Below are 18212 nucleotides of genomic sequence, written 5' to 3'. Positions count from 1 at the left end.
AGGCACAGTTTAACGTTAGCTCTCTTCCTCTCCCAAATGTTTCTACTTCATTAAATCCTCACTTAAATTGGACACCATACATTAAATAGTTATTAGTAATTCCAGTAAATGTGATTAACTCAGTTAATTACCATTTCTCCTCTGCTGTTATAAGGATTTTAATCTACTTCTGCCCTTTTGTGCTGAAGTGCAGGAAGGAAGAAGGAAGGAAGGAAGGAAGGAAGGAGAGAAGGAAGGAAGGAAGGAAGGAAGGAGAGAGGGAAGGAAGGAAGGAAGGAAGGAAGGAAGGAAGGAAGGAAGGAAGGAGAGAGGGAGGAGGAAGGAAGGAAGGAGGGAAGGAAGGAAGGAAAGAAAGAGGAAGGGAGGAAGCGGGGAGGGAGGAAGGGAGGAACGAAGAGAAAAGGAGGAACAGGGGAGGGCCTAAGGGGGAGGAAGAAAGGAAGGAAAGGAGGAGGGAAGGATGGGGGGAGGAGAAAGAAAAAGAAACAGTCAACACAGAAAACCTCCAGCCATATTCACAATCTCTCTCTCACCTGCCTCTTTGCCTATGTTAGAAACATGGGCTCAGACTTCTAGAACAAAGTATACATCCCCCTGTATTAATCTGTATTTTTTGGCTGAAAGTAACAGAAACAATATTCAAAGAATTAAAAAAAATTTTTTTAAGATGATTTACTGGATCATGGAACCAACACACAGAAAGGAAGAAGTACAGTGTCCCCAGGAATACAGAACGGAAAAGAGTTTAAGTATTCTCACTGTCTAACCTACACCCTCTCCCCCTCTCATCCACTCCACTTCTACCCATTCCTCATCTTGGTTTCTGTCCCCAGTGACTTCATCCTGTCTGCTCTACTGCCCATTCTGAGGGATCTGGAAACTCTGGGGTCATATCTCTGCAGGTCACTGTCCAAAGGGGAAGAGAGCTCTTCTTCTCAACTTCCACAACGAGCACTGATTATATAAGCTTGGTTGACAGACCTACCCGTTAGACATCACAGAGGTAAAGGCTGTAGGTGCCAATTCTCACAAAAGCACTTGAGTGGAGGAGGACCAGTTTCTCAGGGGAAGTGGGTGCTGTCATAAAAAAAAAAAAAAAAAAAAAGAGATTCTGTTTGGAAACAAACAACAGTTGTTCACTGCATCTACCCTCCTCTCTTTGAGCCTGGAGCAAGACTTAGACTTACATGGCTAGCACATGCCCTCTTTCTCCTCAGTGAGCCTCATGATGGTTTGAGTCTACAAAGTCAAGGTTGTCCTGCAAGCATTATGCAAAGACAGACACAGATAGAGAATCCCTAAAACCCCAAACTCCAAAATCCACATGGCAGAAGAGCCCCAGGGAACTAAAAAGATGCATTTTTATTATTCCTACTCTTACCCGAGTTTCACTCCTATCCTCTTCCTGGAGGTTCCAGGAAATGTAATTGTTGATCAAAAAGTCTGCCTGCCAAACCTCAATCCCAATATGAAAAATCATTCTACTGCATCTCAGTCTCACTGGTCCATATTATCCAACTGTTGTGTTTGTTTGTTTTCATCTAAGGACTGGCCCCCTATTTTCCCCTGCTGGGCATCTAAGGCTCTCCCTGGAGGAAGCTGAGGTCAATAGGATGCCCAAAGAAGCCCAATGCAGTGACTTTAGGTCACACTAATATCTGTTAGGACAAGGTACTCTTATTCTTTACTTCCAATGTCAGCTCACTTGAACTGTGGGCATAATAGTAAGCAAGGAAAAAATGGCATGTAGCACAAACACATTGTACACTAGCTTTACGATGTAGTTTGAAAGGAACACAGAAAGATAAAAGAAAGATGTTTTTTAAATCAAATATTCAAGTACACGATATCAATCTAATATAGAACTATGGCAGTGGTTCTTTCCTGTATATTTAAATAATAAAACCTTGGAAAAAAGAAAAACACCTATACTCTACCACCCAGCTCAATTACTTTAATTCTTATAGGTGTTCACTCAGTCTTAGACATTGATTTTAAATTGCCTTAACTGTAGTCTTGATACCCCTTAATTTTATTCAAAACCAATCTTGGAAAGACAATTTTCTGCAAACACATGGGCCTATCAAGGATAGTCCCACTGGTAATCATGCATGGTGGCAAAATGACTTCTTATCTGTGTTAGCATGCTGGTGAATACATACCTTAATCTGCACAATCCTAGCTTCATGCAAAAAGATTGGGCAAAATATATAGAACAAAAAGGTGAAGATCAGAAATATCAGCAGGAGGATTTGATTTCACTTGAGACTCTTTTTCAAAGAGGTATATAATCACATACCCATCAAAGTGTGGTTTGCAGGTGTGTGTAGGGCAATAGAGGTCTCTTCCAGTCTTATCTCTAACCATGTTGAGACAGGGGTTGTAATAAGATGAGATGTGATATTGGTTGTGTCTAGTCTGAAAGCTGAATAAGTGATTAAAAGTTTGAACCATATAGAGAGCCACTTATTTGTATCCTACAGGAAAGTTCTGGTAAAAATGACTTGTTCTTGCATTCTAGGCTAGTCTGCCTGCTGGTTGTGATTATCTGCGTCCATACCTGTCTCCCTACATAAGGAGTAAGAACTTTGAGATCTGGAATGGCTGTTCCATCATTTCTGCCTATTAAGTGCTCTCCAACTCCAAGAACTCAGTGTGGTCTGGCTTCAGGCTGGGTGCTCTTCAGTGCATGGGATACATGCACCTCAAACTCATCAGTCCAACACCCACCTCCTTATCTTCCCCATCAAATTACTCCTTCCTTAGTTGGCTCCATTCTACCATCTTAGTACTAGACAGCTCATTCTTCAAATCCTTTAGACCAAGTCCTATAAATATCCTTAATTTCTCATTTTCTTTCTTTTCTAAATAGCCGATCTACCAAACTCTACTATCACAACATATCAGAATTTACCACTTGCTACTCCCCTGGTCCAGGATGATGACAATACTCCCCTAATGAGTCTCTTGGCTTCCACCTTTACTTTTGCTCCCTTCCCACCCCACACAGTTTCTTCTCAACAGAGAATCCCAAACTTAAATCGGATCATGCATGCCTCTGCCCCAAATCTCCCATGATTCCCCATCTCCTCTAGAAAAGAAGCCAATATCCCTTCAGTGGTCTGCAAGACCCCACATTTTCTGCCCCTACTAGCTCTCTAATCTTATCTTCTGCCACTCTGCCCTTTGTCAAGGTACTCCAGCACAGTGACTTCTTGACTTTTCCTTGAACATGGCAGGAACATTCCTGCCTCAGGAATTTTACACTGTTTCCTTGGTTGGAACACTTTGTACTCAGATATTTGTATGATTCACTCCCTCACTTCCTTTAGGTCTTTGCTCAATGCCACCTTCTCTGTGAAGACTTCCCTGCTTGCTCAATTTAAAATCACCACTCCCCAGCACCCTTCCTCCTTAATTTTTCTCCATAACACCCGTGATCATTTGTATACTGTACAGCTTAATTATTTATAACCTATTTATTTTCCTTTACTAGATTTTAAACTCTACAAGGGCAGACATTTTCTAGTTTTTTTGCTGCTTTATCCCTACTTCCTGGCCCCTATTAGAAATAAATATGTTTTGAAAAGACAAATTGTTGGTTGGATAGATAGATGGAGAGATGGATGGGTAGATAATTGAATGGCTGAATTAATGAATACGTTAGGTCATTTCATTTTAAATCATATGTAAAAAAGTCAATCATGTCAAATGCCCTACCCAAATTTCAGGGAGAGTTAGGAAAAGAACTGGTTTAGATGCTAGGCTGTCAGACTAAAAGATCAGTGCTCTTTCTATGCTGCTAATTTCAAAACACCCTCTAGATTAAACTTTAAATTTGGAAAAGGATTAGAATTAAATGGTTTGGGTGAATAATCACCTCTTTGTGCACATCAGTTATGACAAACAAACAAGTAAAAATATTTAGGACAAAAAAAATGTGTTGTAGACAGTTTCAGGACACGAAACGTTAAAATTCCAACCAACCAACCAGAACAAAAGGGGGAGAGATAGAAAAAAATACACATTGAAGGATGAGTATTCTTGTTTGTCTTTCTATACTGATAAAAATTAATCACATTTTCCGTGCTTTATTTTATTTTGCACGGTAAGGGTGGAGACTGTACAACTAGGTGTCATCCTTTCCAATTTCTGATCAATAACATTTCATGGCCCTTAAGGATTAGTAGATACTACAATTGGTTTCTCAGGGACATGACTAATAAGCAAGAGAAGCTGACAGATGGCTTTAATGCAGATGGCTGCCTGAAAAGAGACGGTCTTCAGAGAACACGTCAGATCTTATCATTTCATGATAGGATGATGTTCTTTATTGGGGTGAAAAGGAGAGAATATATTGGTCCAAACATTTTGCTTTGTCCCTGTGACGATAAAGGCAGGAAGCACACGGCCAGGATATCTGTAGTTTGTGGTGTAGGCTTGGATGCTGCCCCTGTCGCCCCAATAAACCCAATTGGGTTTATCTTGTACTTTCACTGCTTGTCCACTTTCCCTGTCACTTAAGTCCTTCCTCAGACTGCATTCCCAGAGCTTCTTTATCCAATTGCAGTGTTGTTCTCACTCATGTTTAAGTGTCTAATTTCAGCAGACTCTCTTAGAATTGTGATAAGGGGCCCCTACCCTAGGGCTAATTATTCATGCATCAGTATAAGTCCTTATCATTCTCTACGCATTCTACATCACTTTACCATGGGCAAGATTTCATTGTAAATCTACTCCTTTTACCTGTCACATTTATGGGTGGCTTTGCCAAGCCAATGAATGAGAAGATGCTTATTTACCTGAGGGCTCACCACTGGTGAGTCATCGTCTTACTGAAAGCTGTCCAGGCCTTCATTAGTTAGTTCTGCAACTACCCACTGTCTTTTCTACTTCACTTCCAATTTCCTTATTTCTCACCAGTCATTAATAGAAGAAATGTGTTACTCTTAAAATTATAACGTAACTTCTCATGAGGGAAAATAGTGAAGGTCTCTTACCTATATTGTCATTACCTTTACTATGATATTTTGGATTCGAATGAGAAACTGTGTGGTGAATTGGAAGGAAAAGTGGATTGAGAGTCGGATCTGAGTTCTAGGATTAGATATGGCCCTGCATAGCTCTATACCCTTAGCCAAGTCATTTAACCAATAGGCTTCAGTGTTTGCAACCAAAAATTGAAAGGATTGTATCAAATCAGGTTTTTCAAGTTGTATGTCTTCCAGAAAACTAGTGTCATGTAGTAAGAACACTTTTTCGAGTTCAGTATTTCATTTCATTCAGAAAAAATTTTCTGAATGCCTACTATATTCTAGGAAAATAGGGCAAATGATCCTGAACGCAGTGTGAAGAATAAAAAAACACAGACAAGAGGGCAAGGGATGGTGAAAATGTAATGACAAGGTAAAAATCCTGGAGAACTAAAATGAGAGAAGAGGCAGAATAGGTCAAGGCAATATTTGAAAAGATGGGTTTTTTTTTAAATTTCAAGGACTAATCAGAGCCAGGAATCCAGAGATTCAAGAAATCTAGTGCATCCCAAATGGAATAAATTAAAAGAAATTTTAATACATTATAGTAAAATTGTTGAAAACCAATAAGGGGAAAAACTTTAAAGATGTCAGGGGAAAAAGCCAGATCATAAGAAACAAAATAAGACAGCTGACTTCCCAATACATCAATGGAGTCCTAGTGATAGTGGAATGGAATCGTAAAGAAAATGCCTGCTGATCTGAAAGTCTATATCCTGGGAAACATCTTTCAGGAAAGGAGTAAAAATAAAGACCTTTACAGACCTAAGAGAGTTCATCGTTAGCACACACCCATTAAAAGATCATCTAAAGCAGGTACTTTGGCAGGAGGAAAGTGATTCTAGATGTAAGCTATGAGATGCAGGATGGAATAAAGTGAACTAATATTAATCAGTTGGTTGTATAAAGCAGTGATAATAATGTCAGCTTTTTAAAAGTAGATTTTAAAATACAACACAATAACCAAAGTCACAGGGAGATAATGGAATTCAACTTTGAAGAAAACTGGTATTACTGGGAGGAGGGTCCATATTCTGATGAGTTTTAAACTTCAACAATTTAAGTATATTTGGTAAAATTCTAGGGTAACCACTAAAAGAAAGAAACAGCACATGTAACTTCCAAACTAGTAGAGGGAAAAATAGAAGATAAAAATCATTCATTCAATCGAGAATAAAAGGCAAGAAAGGAGAGAAAAAACCCACCCCAGAATAGTCCTGGCACATGGTAAATAGTTTTAGAATATCGGCGGGATAAACAGCTGCATTCATGAAGGAACGGATGGATGAATGCACATGTTGATACTCCTATACTGAAGATACCAGGTAAAAAGAAACAAGGTCCAGGATCTTGCTTAGTTTAGACGTTGCAATTTAGAGATAAATGAGTTTGCTAACCCGACAGACATCAGTACTTGTCCTGAAATATACACAGCTCCTTTGAAATCATGACTGAGAATTCTCTTTCCTATATCCCCAAGTTCCGTTCCCCTTGAGGTGAGCCAGCTGAAAAGACACCATCTGTATTCCACAGCTCTGATGTATGTTTGGTGGCACCCCAGGATTTCCCCATTCCCCACATGTTTAGGCAAAAGTCATTTTAATTTTTCACTTCATTTCAGTATTTCTGAATGCTACTTACCGCGTAAGATTGCATTTTCAGACTGCCTTGATCAGTAAAGGATTTTCAGTTGTGCTGGCCCCTCTCTCCACTAGATCCCCAGGCGGAACAGCTGCAAAACTTAATCTAGCTTTTGGTAATGAATTCATTCATCTTATTTGTATGCAACTCAGGCAGACTAACCCCAACTTTAAAGGAAAATGAATGCTGATCTTTTTAAAGAGAGTGAATATGGAGCAGCCTGATCCCTGAGAGGCTCCAAGAGATTGAAGTTGTTCAAGTCTCACCCCCCCGGCCTTAAAGGGTAAGGCCGCACAATCAGGAACCTATTTGACCATCCCGTCAATCAAAAAAGCTGCACAGACCTCACTCACCCAGCCTGATTAGCCAGATGGACTTCTCTTAAGATGGTAAAAAGAGCACTATTAAAAATCAGCAGCTCTGCTCAGTCTCTTAATCTTTCTGAGCCTCAATTTACTTATCTGTGAATTAGGATGAGTTCAAACATAAGCATCTACAACCCTGCTTCTTCAACTTTTGGGTGCATTAAAAGTACCCAGTGTGGTGTGTTGGTTTGTTATGAGTTCAAATCCACTCGTTTACGACTTAAGTGACATGGTTTTGATCTACTTGTTTATCACTTGAGTGAAGTTGTTTTTCTCTAAGGGAAAATTTGGGAAGCCGGGTCAAGATGATATTGGCAGAATTGTTGTGCTAGGGAATGCTTATCGGTACGAATATATAGAGGAGCTACTCTGGTGTAATGCACATCTAAACTTTAAATACCAAGAATTTGTGAGGACTTACTGAGAGTGTTGTCTGGGCAAGACGACTCTTTGCTGATCTAAATAGCTCTCCAAAGATTTTGAGACACTTGCTCCTTCCATAGCCTCTTGGTTGGCCGTGGTGGTAAACCGTGCAGCAGACTCGGGAGAGAAGGGACACCTGTTTCAGCCTTAGCAAGGCTACTCCTTGCAGACAGTGGTGCAGGCCATACAGAGATCCCTGCAATAATAATAACCTTTGGAGCAGCCCACTTTGCCTTCCAATACCAGTACCATCGCCCGTTAGGTATGTGCCCCCAGCAGCAACGGACCTTAGCTAGAAGCTGATTCACAGTTGTTTTTAGTTGGAAGGACTGATTCTACCAAGAACAACCTGTACAAAGATATACCTCAGCTAAATTTGGACTGTCTTTCCTCTCCTCTTTGCCTAGAACAAATAGTGCTCTAGTGTAATTACTCTATCATTGGTTTGGAGTGTGTTATTTCTTTATCGGCTTAATAAGATACATCACCCTATCTGCTTTTGGCTTGTGAAATGTTACTATTAAAACTTATAATTCTGGGGTGCCGGGGTGGCTCACTCGGTTGAGCACCCAACTCGATTTCAGCTCGGGTCATGATTCCAGAGTCATGGGATTGAGCCCCACGTCGGGCTCCACACCGAGTATGGAGCCTGCTTGAGATTCTGTCCCCTGTCTCCCTCTGCCTCTCTCTCTCTCACTCTCTCTCAAAAAAAATATAATTCCCACAATAAACCTGTGTTATATAAATTATTGACAAAAACAGATCTCAGTCTCTGAGCATAATTTGCCCCCTGAAAACACTCAGAGAGATTGTTAAAACACTGACTGCTGGGCTCACCCCCAGAGTTTCTGATGTGATATGGGAAAGTGTGCTGGTATAAAGACCACACTTTCAAAACATTGAGCTTTAAAGCTCCTTTTAGCTTTATTATTGTACCGTAGAGTGTGCAAAATTCAAGTTACATAAATTTTTATTTTAATATTAATTTTATATGTAAAATAGCTTTTGCTAGTTTTTATAAGCATGCATATTATCAGACTGTGTTGCTGCATTGTAGTTAAGGATAATTTATATTTACTCTCATTATTTGCCTTTAATAGTGAACAAAAGGTCTTGGCACACAGTTTATTTTTCTCTTCAAGTGAATATTTAATATGCAAGGTCAGTGTTCTAAGTATGCAGTAAAAGTGGCCATTTATGTGTTCATGAGCATTAGAAACGTTCAACTCCAAAAATACGCTTGGTTGACCAGTTCCTTACTTCTAGAATGCATTAATTCTTTTGGTTGAAGACTGGAATTCTATTAAAATGCAAATGTCCCAGAATATAATAGAAATAAACAAACAAACAGATCTTGTCAATCACCTGTTACTGCAAGTGATTTTCTCAAATTATTTCATGAGCCCCAGGTTTGATAGGATCAGGAAAGTGGAGTCATAGGCATGATTCACCAGAGGTGGCCTCACCATGACAGGAAAAGGAGATGCCATATTGGGAAAGTTCAACACTGAAAAAGTTCACCAACGTCACCATTTGGCCTAGGCCTGGACTGGTCTAGACATCTAGCAAGGCCTTCGCTCAGTAGGCTAAACCCTCTCAGTGATCTGAAGTTAAAGACTGTGGAATCAAAATGAATAAAAGCTCCATGGATTCAGATTTACCTAATAAAAGATGGTGTCCTCAAAATTCATGTGGTTCCCTGAACATGTTACTGATGACATCTATATAATATAGTATTCTGTCTTCTGGACCACAAGTTACCTGTGCACTTGGTAGAAATGGTTAGGGCAATGGCTTCTGCAATCAAGGATGGAAATCTAAGATCCAACCATTCTCTGTGGCACAGAAAGGAGTTAAACATTGCAGATCTCTGGGTATATGCTATAAATGAGAACAAGCAGAATGAAATTTAGCAGCTGTGTGTTCTCCTGAGTGCTTCTTATTACCTTATAACTTGTTTCTTTCTCTCTAACTAGAAAGCATTAGAATATTTGAGAACTCCTGGGGCCTGGAATGTCTTAGGCTACCTTATCCATTTGAACTCAAAATACACTCTCTGTTACAAGCAAGGCAAATTTGTGAAAGAAAAACAAGCAAAATGTCGAGCATAAAAGAAGTTGGAGTATGCATAAATCAGACAACCAAAATCATGAATTCCCATAAAAATAACATCACAAAAGCCCGCCTATGTATAGCTAACAAAGATGGTGTACTCTGTGATCTTGCCATGACATTGTATCTACTTAGCATATCATTAAAGCAAGGTATATTTCCAAGATAACAAAATGAGCAGACATTTAATTTGATTTCAGTAAATATGGGTTAGAATCCCTGCTGCTACCTAACTGCTCTAAAATTAGATGCCAGTGACACAATCCTAGAAGAAGCATATCTTTAACTTTGGGTACCAAAGCCTTTGGGTTGCTGAGATAGAGGGAACTCTTTCTGCTAACTGCCATTTTGCTTTGTACACAACTCTATTACCATGATATAAAGCCCACGGGGCTATAAGTAGCAATCATTGCCTCCACTGTGCAAGAACTTTGGCGCTGGGCTGCCAGGGCTTAAATCCTAGCTCTGCCACTGAAAGACTGTGACTTAGGCAACATACGTAAACACTGGGTGCCTGTTTCTTCAACTGTAAAATCAGAGAACAATAGTATCTACGTAATGGTGTTATTGTGAGGATTAAGTGACTGAAACACTAATACACGTAAAGCACTTAAAACAGTGCCTGGCACACACTAGGTGCTAAATAAACATTAACTATTGAAAGCTGATCATTTCTGCTGTCTTTCTTCTGCAAGTCTATCCATGATCATAAATGTGTCCATGGGCTCCCCTTGGGAATGAAAGTCCTTGTTCAAAGAGAAACTATTCATTCAAAGAGAAAACTCTGCTTGCAAAATGCTAACACATGAGACGGGTACCTTCAAGACACACAAGAGAATAGACCAAGACGGAGAAATGTCCAAAGACTGACCACAACCCAAAGCCAGCACTCCAGCTGGCCTGCAAAGGTCTGCTTTGAGAACTCACCATTCAGGGCTTATGGATCAACCACATTACAAAATATGGTTGGGGGAACTGAACTCGAGATGAAATCTCAGATCTACCGCTTAATTGTCTTGCAGCCTTGGGAAAGTTGCTTACCTTCGCTAAGCCTCAGTTTCTGAAGTTCTAGAATGGCGATGGTCATGCCACCTCGCAGGGTGAGTGTGAGTGCTAGAGAAATGCAGCATGAACTCTGGGGCCTCACACCGTTGTTCAACAGCAAAGGGAAGGCCGTTTCCAAAGGGAACCTCTGTGCTGCTAACCTGTGAGCCAAGTATTCACACTAGGTCAGACTCTTTTGTCTCTCTAGCTAGACCTCCGTGTACATTTTTCCCCTAAGTTTAACAGCATTTATCATTACTGTTAATAATAACAATAGCAACCTGCGCTTTAGTACTTACCCTGTGCTGCTTGCTGCTTTGCTCCATTTCTTGATCATAGGAACTGATACATTGGGAGCTATGTACATATAATCTATTATTTTCTATATATGAAGTGTACATTTATACATTACCACGACACATGTATATATATCCTTCACATATGTTTATGTCCACGTGTGCAAGTAATGTGTATATGCATGTGTGCATACACACATATACACACACATACATGTACATATAAAGATTTTTAAATGCCTACTCCAAGACCTATTCTTAGGAAGCTAGGCAGATGTGGATTTCAAAGAAACTTCCCTCTGTGAGTTAGTATTAAAATAATGAGGCGCTCCTTTTTGGATTCAATTGTCTCTTTATTGTCTCTTCAGGCTGAACTTGGTTGTAAGGTCACACAGTTTTGTCGAATCAGCTCAATTTGTTCCTTTAAAGTCTTACGATCTTTCCCACTGATGTGACTTTAAGTGAGAACAGTTCAGATCTTGTAAGTTGGTGACATCCTCAGGTCCTCTGGGCTCTAGATTACTGCTGAACCCCTCGACCTACCCCACCCTCTCAGCTTTTACAGGAATGTTAATGGTCAGCCCCTTGACGCTTTCTATCTACTTGTATCTACTTGTATCTATCTCCCGAGTCATTATTCACCTTAGAATGTCAGGAGTTCAGGCATTAAAATTCAGGCCCCATATAGTCCATCTACTGGTAAACCTAATGTCCATTAACCTCACCTGAATTCATGCAGCTCAGAAAAGGCAGAGAGAAAGCTTCAGTTCACTCAGAGAGAGTCTACTGAAGTCCTTCAGGGCAGCTCCCACGTTGTCTTATGAAGCCTACAGTAAAACCAAAGACCGTGCAAAGGCCATAGAATTTATTTTTAGTAGAATTGTCTCCTGAGCTACAAGGAGCAATAATGGTGAACTAGCAGGAGCTTGAATATTTTACAAGAAAATTTTCTACTCACAATAATTGAGTTGTTCAAGCTATGTCCCTACCTTCCTTGTCTCTGTTTCTCCTAAATGTTCCAGCTCTTGAACACACATGCAAGCTCTGTGTGTACATATATGTTTATGTGTTTGAGAAAAATCTTCAGAGAAAAATATAAGAAATAGTACAACAAACAATCCCATAACATATTAACTACTGGAAAAATAGCATTGACTATTAAAAATATCCCGAGAAACTTAATAGAAGACCATGAGGGAAGGAAAGGGGAAAAAAAGTTACAGAGAGGGAAGGAGGCAAACCATAAGAGATTCTTAAAAACTGAGAATAAACTGAGGGTTGATGGGGGGTGGGAGGGAGGGGAAAGCGGGTGATGGGCATTGAGGAAGGCACCTGTTGGGATGAGCACTGGGTGCTGTATGGAGACCAATTTGACAATAAATTTCATATTAAAAAAATAAAATAAAATAAAAATATTTTGTTGTATATGCTTTGGACTTTTTATTTCATAAAATAAAAATAGGTCACATTGCAATCTTCTCTGACCATTCTCTCTGAATCCATTAGCATTAATTAGCATGTATATACTTCTAGTCCAGTTTTTATACTTTAACATATATATATGTGTGTATGTGTGTGACCATTAAAAATATGGTATAGTATACATCATTTTTTTTAAATTTTTTTAACGTTTATTTATTTTTAAGACAGAGAGAGACAGAGCATAAACAGAGGAGGGTCAGAGAGAGGGAGACACAGAATCTGAAACAGGCTCCAGGCTCTGAGCTGTCAGCATAGAGCCTGATGCAGGACTTGAACCCACGGACCCTGAAATCATGACCTGAGCCAAAGTCAGCCGCTTAACCGACTGAGTCACCCAGGCGCCCCTATATATCATTTTTTAAAATTTACCTAGATGATATCATCCTTTATCATTCTGCAAGTTTCTATTTTCACTCAACATTCTTTTGTGATGTATACATATTGATATACATGGATCTAGTTATTTATTTTTAATTGCCCAAGGTCACATGATACATTAGTGTAGGAGAAATAAAACCTGCCCATTTTACCACTCATGTACAAGAGACTAGGAACTCCAAACCATAATCAGCATACAGCAATGCTCTTGGGGAAAAAAAAGCATCAGTTAATATTTCCCAAACTGTAGTACTGTCTGAGAGTGTTCATGCCCTACACCTAGCTACATAAATAAATTAAAATTACAAAGGGGTACTACCATTGCCAAATTCACAAATGAATTGGGAATAAAAATGTAACACTTGAAATAATTAAAAGATAATGAAATAGATTCTTAAGGGTATTTTTTAAGGATAAAATCATTTCAGAGCTGGGAGAGAACACCATGGACAGGTACAGTTAGAGAAGTCTTTCTAGAAGAGGCAGTAATTGGGACAGGTAATGAAGGCTGGTGAAAAGCTCAAATACCATAAGAGAATGGGAGAGATAATACAGTCTGGGAACATAATTATTTAAAAAAAAAAAAAAAAAGGTTTACAGGTTAGAATAAATATGGAGTATGTAGAATAATCCTGAATGGAGCAGGAAACAGCTCTTAGAGGTTAAGGTAGGGTAAACGTGGAGATTTACCATAGGAATTAGAGGAAGGGTAGGGTAAACGTGGAGAAATCTGCAAACCAGATGACACAGCCTGTGCTTGTTACCAATATGGAGCCCTTTAAGGACATCCATGTAGGCTTGGCTCTAATTGCTCTACCTACAGCTCCTAGGATGTTCCAGGCCTTCTCACGCTCCTGTACCTTTGAACACACTCTTCCCTCAGCCAGGAATGCCATCTCTGACCTCTTCAGCGTTCATCTCAGGCAGCATAGCCGCAAAGCCTTCCCTGACAAATGTCCCCTGCCCAGAATTAGGTTCTCCTTCTCCTTCTTCTCACATACTCTTATATCTTGGGCTTCCTTCTAGCATAGAACTTGTCAAAATGTGTTGCAATTATGTTTAGCTGTCTTTACCATTAAATTATAAAGTCACTGGGAAGAAGGACTTTGACTTATTTATCTTTGTGCTCCAGAATATAACCTGTCATCTGTTTCAATTATTGTTTGAATCAATGCCTTAATTAATGATTCCTTAAGGAATATGTATGCTCATATAATTTCCCATATTTGAAAATATTTGCATGTAAATATTACCCGCTTAGGCTAAAACAGACTCATTATTTTGATGCCTCTTGACTTTTAGAATATTTCTCACTGGAAAAAAAATTATAGGCAACACAAAGAACTGTCAATAATACATGAAATTAGTGATGTAAATTCTGAAAGGTAAATCGAAGTTCTATTTGTCCTGAAATTGTACAAAAACTTAAAACCTTCTCATCTATAGAAAAGAAAAACTACCAAAACTTCGACGTAACAGACTCTGACACTTCAATCATGCCATCTTCAAATGGATATATTGTTAAAAAAGAAAAAAAATTGAAATTTCCCATAAAATCTACTCATAAAATATTAATTTGTCCAAACCATCGTTTATCCAAAAAGTGTATTTTGAGTTCTGGCCCCGGGGATACTGAGTGAGTAAGCCAAATGCCCCATTCATATGGAGCTTATAGTCCAATGGATGGGAGATACAGAAACAAATAATGAATAAATAAATGCAATCATTGCAGAGTGTAGCAAGTCATGAAGAAACAAGAAACAAAGAAAAATCACAGAGTGGGTGGGCCAGCCATTAGATCCGTGGTCAGTAGTCTCATCTTGGAAGAGGATAAGCAGCCCTGGGCCAAGGCTTTGAGGGAGAAGACATTCCGGGCAGAGGCAGTGGAGGGAAAAGGCTAGGAATGCTCAAGAAAGCACAAGATCCCATGTGCTTGAGGGTGGGGGCAGCATGACAAGAAATCACAGAGGCGGGCAGAACCAGAGCAGGCAGACCCTAGTGAGAGGTATGGATATTTTTCTAGGAAAATGAGAAGCCATGAAGGGGTTTTAACAGCAGCAGCATAATCGTACATCGAGCACCTGCTAACTGCCAGACATGGTGCAAAGGGTGGAAGTGAAGAGCATTAATCCAAAGGCGCACTGCCTGGGTTCAAATCCTGGCTCTGCCACTTGCCAACCATGTGACCTTGGGCAACCAAGTGACCCACTTAGCCTCTGGGCACAGCATAGGGTGGTGTGAAGATTGAATTAGTGATCAGAGATTAGTGATTAGTGATTAGTAGATCAGAGCCTGACACACCATAAGTGCTTTATATATGTTTTAATTAAAACCTGTGAATATGTCAGGTTTCCCAACACACTTAAAATAATACCCTAAGTCTTTCTTTTGGCTTACAAGGCCCTACATGATATGACTCCTTATCTAACCTCATTTCCTATGACTCTTCCCTTTCCTACCAGCTTTTAGTCATTTACCAAGCACACCAAGTCTGTTCCAGTTTCAGGGTTTTCTTTGTTGTTCCCACAACCTAGAATGCTCTTCCTCGAGAGAAAGGCATGGCTTGCTCCCACTGCTCATTCATGGCTCCTCAAATGTCCCCTTTAGACAAGAAGCCCCACCTAATACCCCTTCACTTCCTCTACTCACCCTGCTGCACTTTGCTTCTATCACTGCTTAGGAGCTGACGCTGTCTTTTATATTTCTATGTTGAGTTGTTCGTTGTCTGTGTCCTCCGTGGAGGCAGAGACTTTATTTTTAAACTGATATCCTCACTACCCAGAAAACAAATAGACGAATGAGTTAATGAATAAACCACTGCATGACCTCATTTGATACTCACAATTCCATACAAATCCTCGTTACACAGGTGACAAAAGAAAGGCCTAGTGAGGAGAAGGGAGCTGTCCATGCTTGGTTGCATCCACTCCCGGGGTCTCATTCATGACAGTGCCCAGTCTGTGCCTGACTTTGCACCACCCACCCACCCTCAGCCATGCCCACACAGATGAATGAAGCTATACTGGTGCCCAGCCCATGATGATGTTTCTAGCACTTGGCAATTCCTGTCAGGGAAAGAGGGGCAGTCCCTCATACTTCTGCCAACTTTCACCCCACCCCGGAGTGATGTCCATGTCAGAGTGGTACCCCAAGCTCTACTGAGTTCTCCCTTCATCAGACATACATGCCGCTCTCCCGTCACATCATTGCCAGCTGAGCCACCACTTTCTCCCCACTCCCAGCTCTTTTTCCTCTTGATCTTTTCTGGGTGGACTCAAAGATGCAGACTGCATTGGAACGAGGGAGCTATGAATAGACAACCTCCCTTGATGCCTTTCCCTAGCTGCCTACAATCTTCAATAAAAAGGCTACCTCATTCTGCCAGCAACCTGTTGGTGGTACCTGACCTTCTGTGGTTTGATCTTTTCTCAGCCTGTCTTTGCAATCCCCTCAAACCTGGTTTCCCTTTCAGTGCCCAGAATACTGATTTATTTTGAAAGAGCACCATCGGCTGTGTCTTCTCTGCTCCATAAGTTAATCAATAACTGAGTCCAGCCCAGCAGTGGCTCAACTAATATTCCCCTTCTGCTCACCCCAGCCTTCCAACTCTGCTTTGCCCTGAGTTATGAAAGCATTGAGTTCCAGGGCCTGGGAGGGCAAGGTGTACCAGGAAAGCAGAAATGCAAGAGCAGATCAATCAATCTGCAGAAAGTAGGGTAAACCCAACTTCCTTTTGAGGGCAAACCTCTACTCTCTTAGCTCTTTCAAAAGGAAATACAGAAAGAAAAATTCATGCTGTTTCCTCTCCCCCCATTTCCATGGAACCCTGAACATCCTGTGAAGAGATGTGATAGCTAGACACTTCCACCCCAGCTGAAGGAACTATTTCAGGCTCCACCTCCCACTTACTTCTCCAAGCCTGCAATCTGTGGGCTCACCAGGCTTTTCATCACATTGGCTTTAAAATCTAGAATTTCTCTCTCTGCCTAGCCCCTTCAGGCTCATGACTGAAGCAGCCACATAATATTTTGAGATATTAATTTAGGTAGATTTCTTTCCTGTGCTTTCCCCTTTTTCTTCCTTCATCAAAGCAGGTAGCCAACTCTTTGATTCATTGCCTTAGGGCAGGTACATGGCAAAGTACAAAACAAGAAGCCTGTTAGATTTTCTGGTTTGTGTTTCCTTAACCCTAAACACACTGAGGAGGAGAAGGTCTGACAGAAGATGCAGAGGGGCTTGGGAGAAGTAGCAAATACCTGGCGGGATTTCCCCGGGCAGGGGAGAGAGAGTGATGGGCACCCAGAAGAACAGGATGACAGCATGGTCTTCTCTGAGGTGGCCACTTGTGGCACAAAGACCTCAGAAAGAGGTGGTTCCATGGGCATCTAAGGGGACAGAAACCTAAGCATGGAGGGTCCTGACTCTGTCAAATGCCCATATCCCATGTGATGTGGAAACAGAGAGCTACCGGATGTCAGGAGACACTAAAGGTTTGGATAGTGAGGATGCCAGCAATGGACACAGTGGACTTCGAAAACTTTTTTTTTTTTTTTGGTGCAATCCCAAGGGGAAGAAGGAACTCCAATGACAGATGTGCCACTATCTGAACAGGATGGGCATTCAGGGTCCCAAATCAAGTTGGTTTTTTAAAAAACAAAATGACATTGCTTCTACAATGGGGTTTATTGGAATGAGTTCAAACACAGATTTAGACATCCTCCTGGCTTTTCAATATGCTTTCCCCCAGATGTTATTTCTTAAATCTACCCAAGGCGCACCTCAAGTCCAGGCACTGCCAGCAACCTGCACGGAGATTCCATGCCCGACTCCAGACCAAAGGTTCACTCCTGCTTTGCTAGAGTGCAGAGGGAACATCTTCAGACAGACATCTTAATTCACTAAGGGTTACTGTGTTAAGTAGTTAATTTTTAATTTCCTTCATGTCAATTGGCACCTTGAATCCATCATTCCCAGAACTCAGTTAAGGCTGTCTCCAAGAGGAAAAGCTCAGCTATCCAAATCCTTCTTCCTCTACATAGAATCACTTTCCTGGGGATTCTATATTAAAATGTCCTTCAGATCTACCTTTTTTTATCTCCATCACCATAATCCTTCAGAACTTTACTAGTCTTTGCTAATACTATATTAGTACATGTCGATAGACATGTCATGAGCATTTAAATGAATATGCAATAGCAGTGAGGTAAAGAACCATGTAGCATGTATTTTATTATATGAATTTAAATGAAGTTCTAATATTTATGATTGGAATTTATTTTGTAGAAAGAGTCTTAAATGTGATATGACTCACCATTTTACTATTTTCTTACATGTATCTGTTATCTTTGCATGCAATGGGGTTTGGACACTGTTTTACCCAAATGCTAACGTTAGTTGAGGTAAATTGGCATGGTCAAGAAATTTGTCTTGTGACAAAA

Source organism: Panthera leo, chromosome A1, assembly GCF_018350215.1.
Source record: "Panthera leo isolate Ple1 chromosome A1, P.leo_Ple1_pat1.1, whole genome shotgun sequence".
Lineage (NCBI taxonomy): Eukaryota > Metazoa > Chordata > Mammalia > Carnivora > Felidae > Panthera > Panthera leo.
This window is presented reverse-complemented; position numbering follows the sequence as displayed.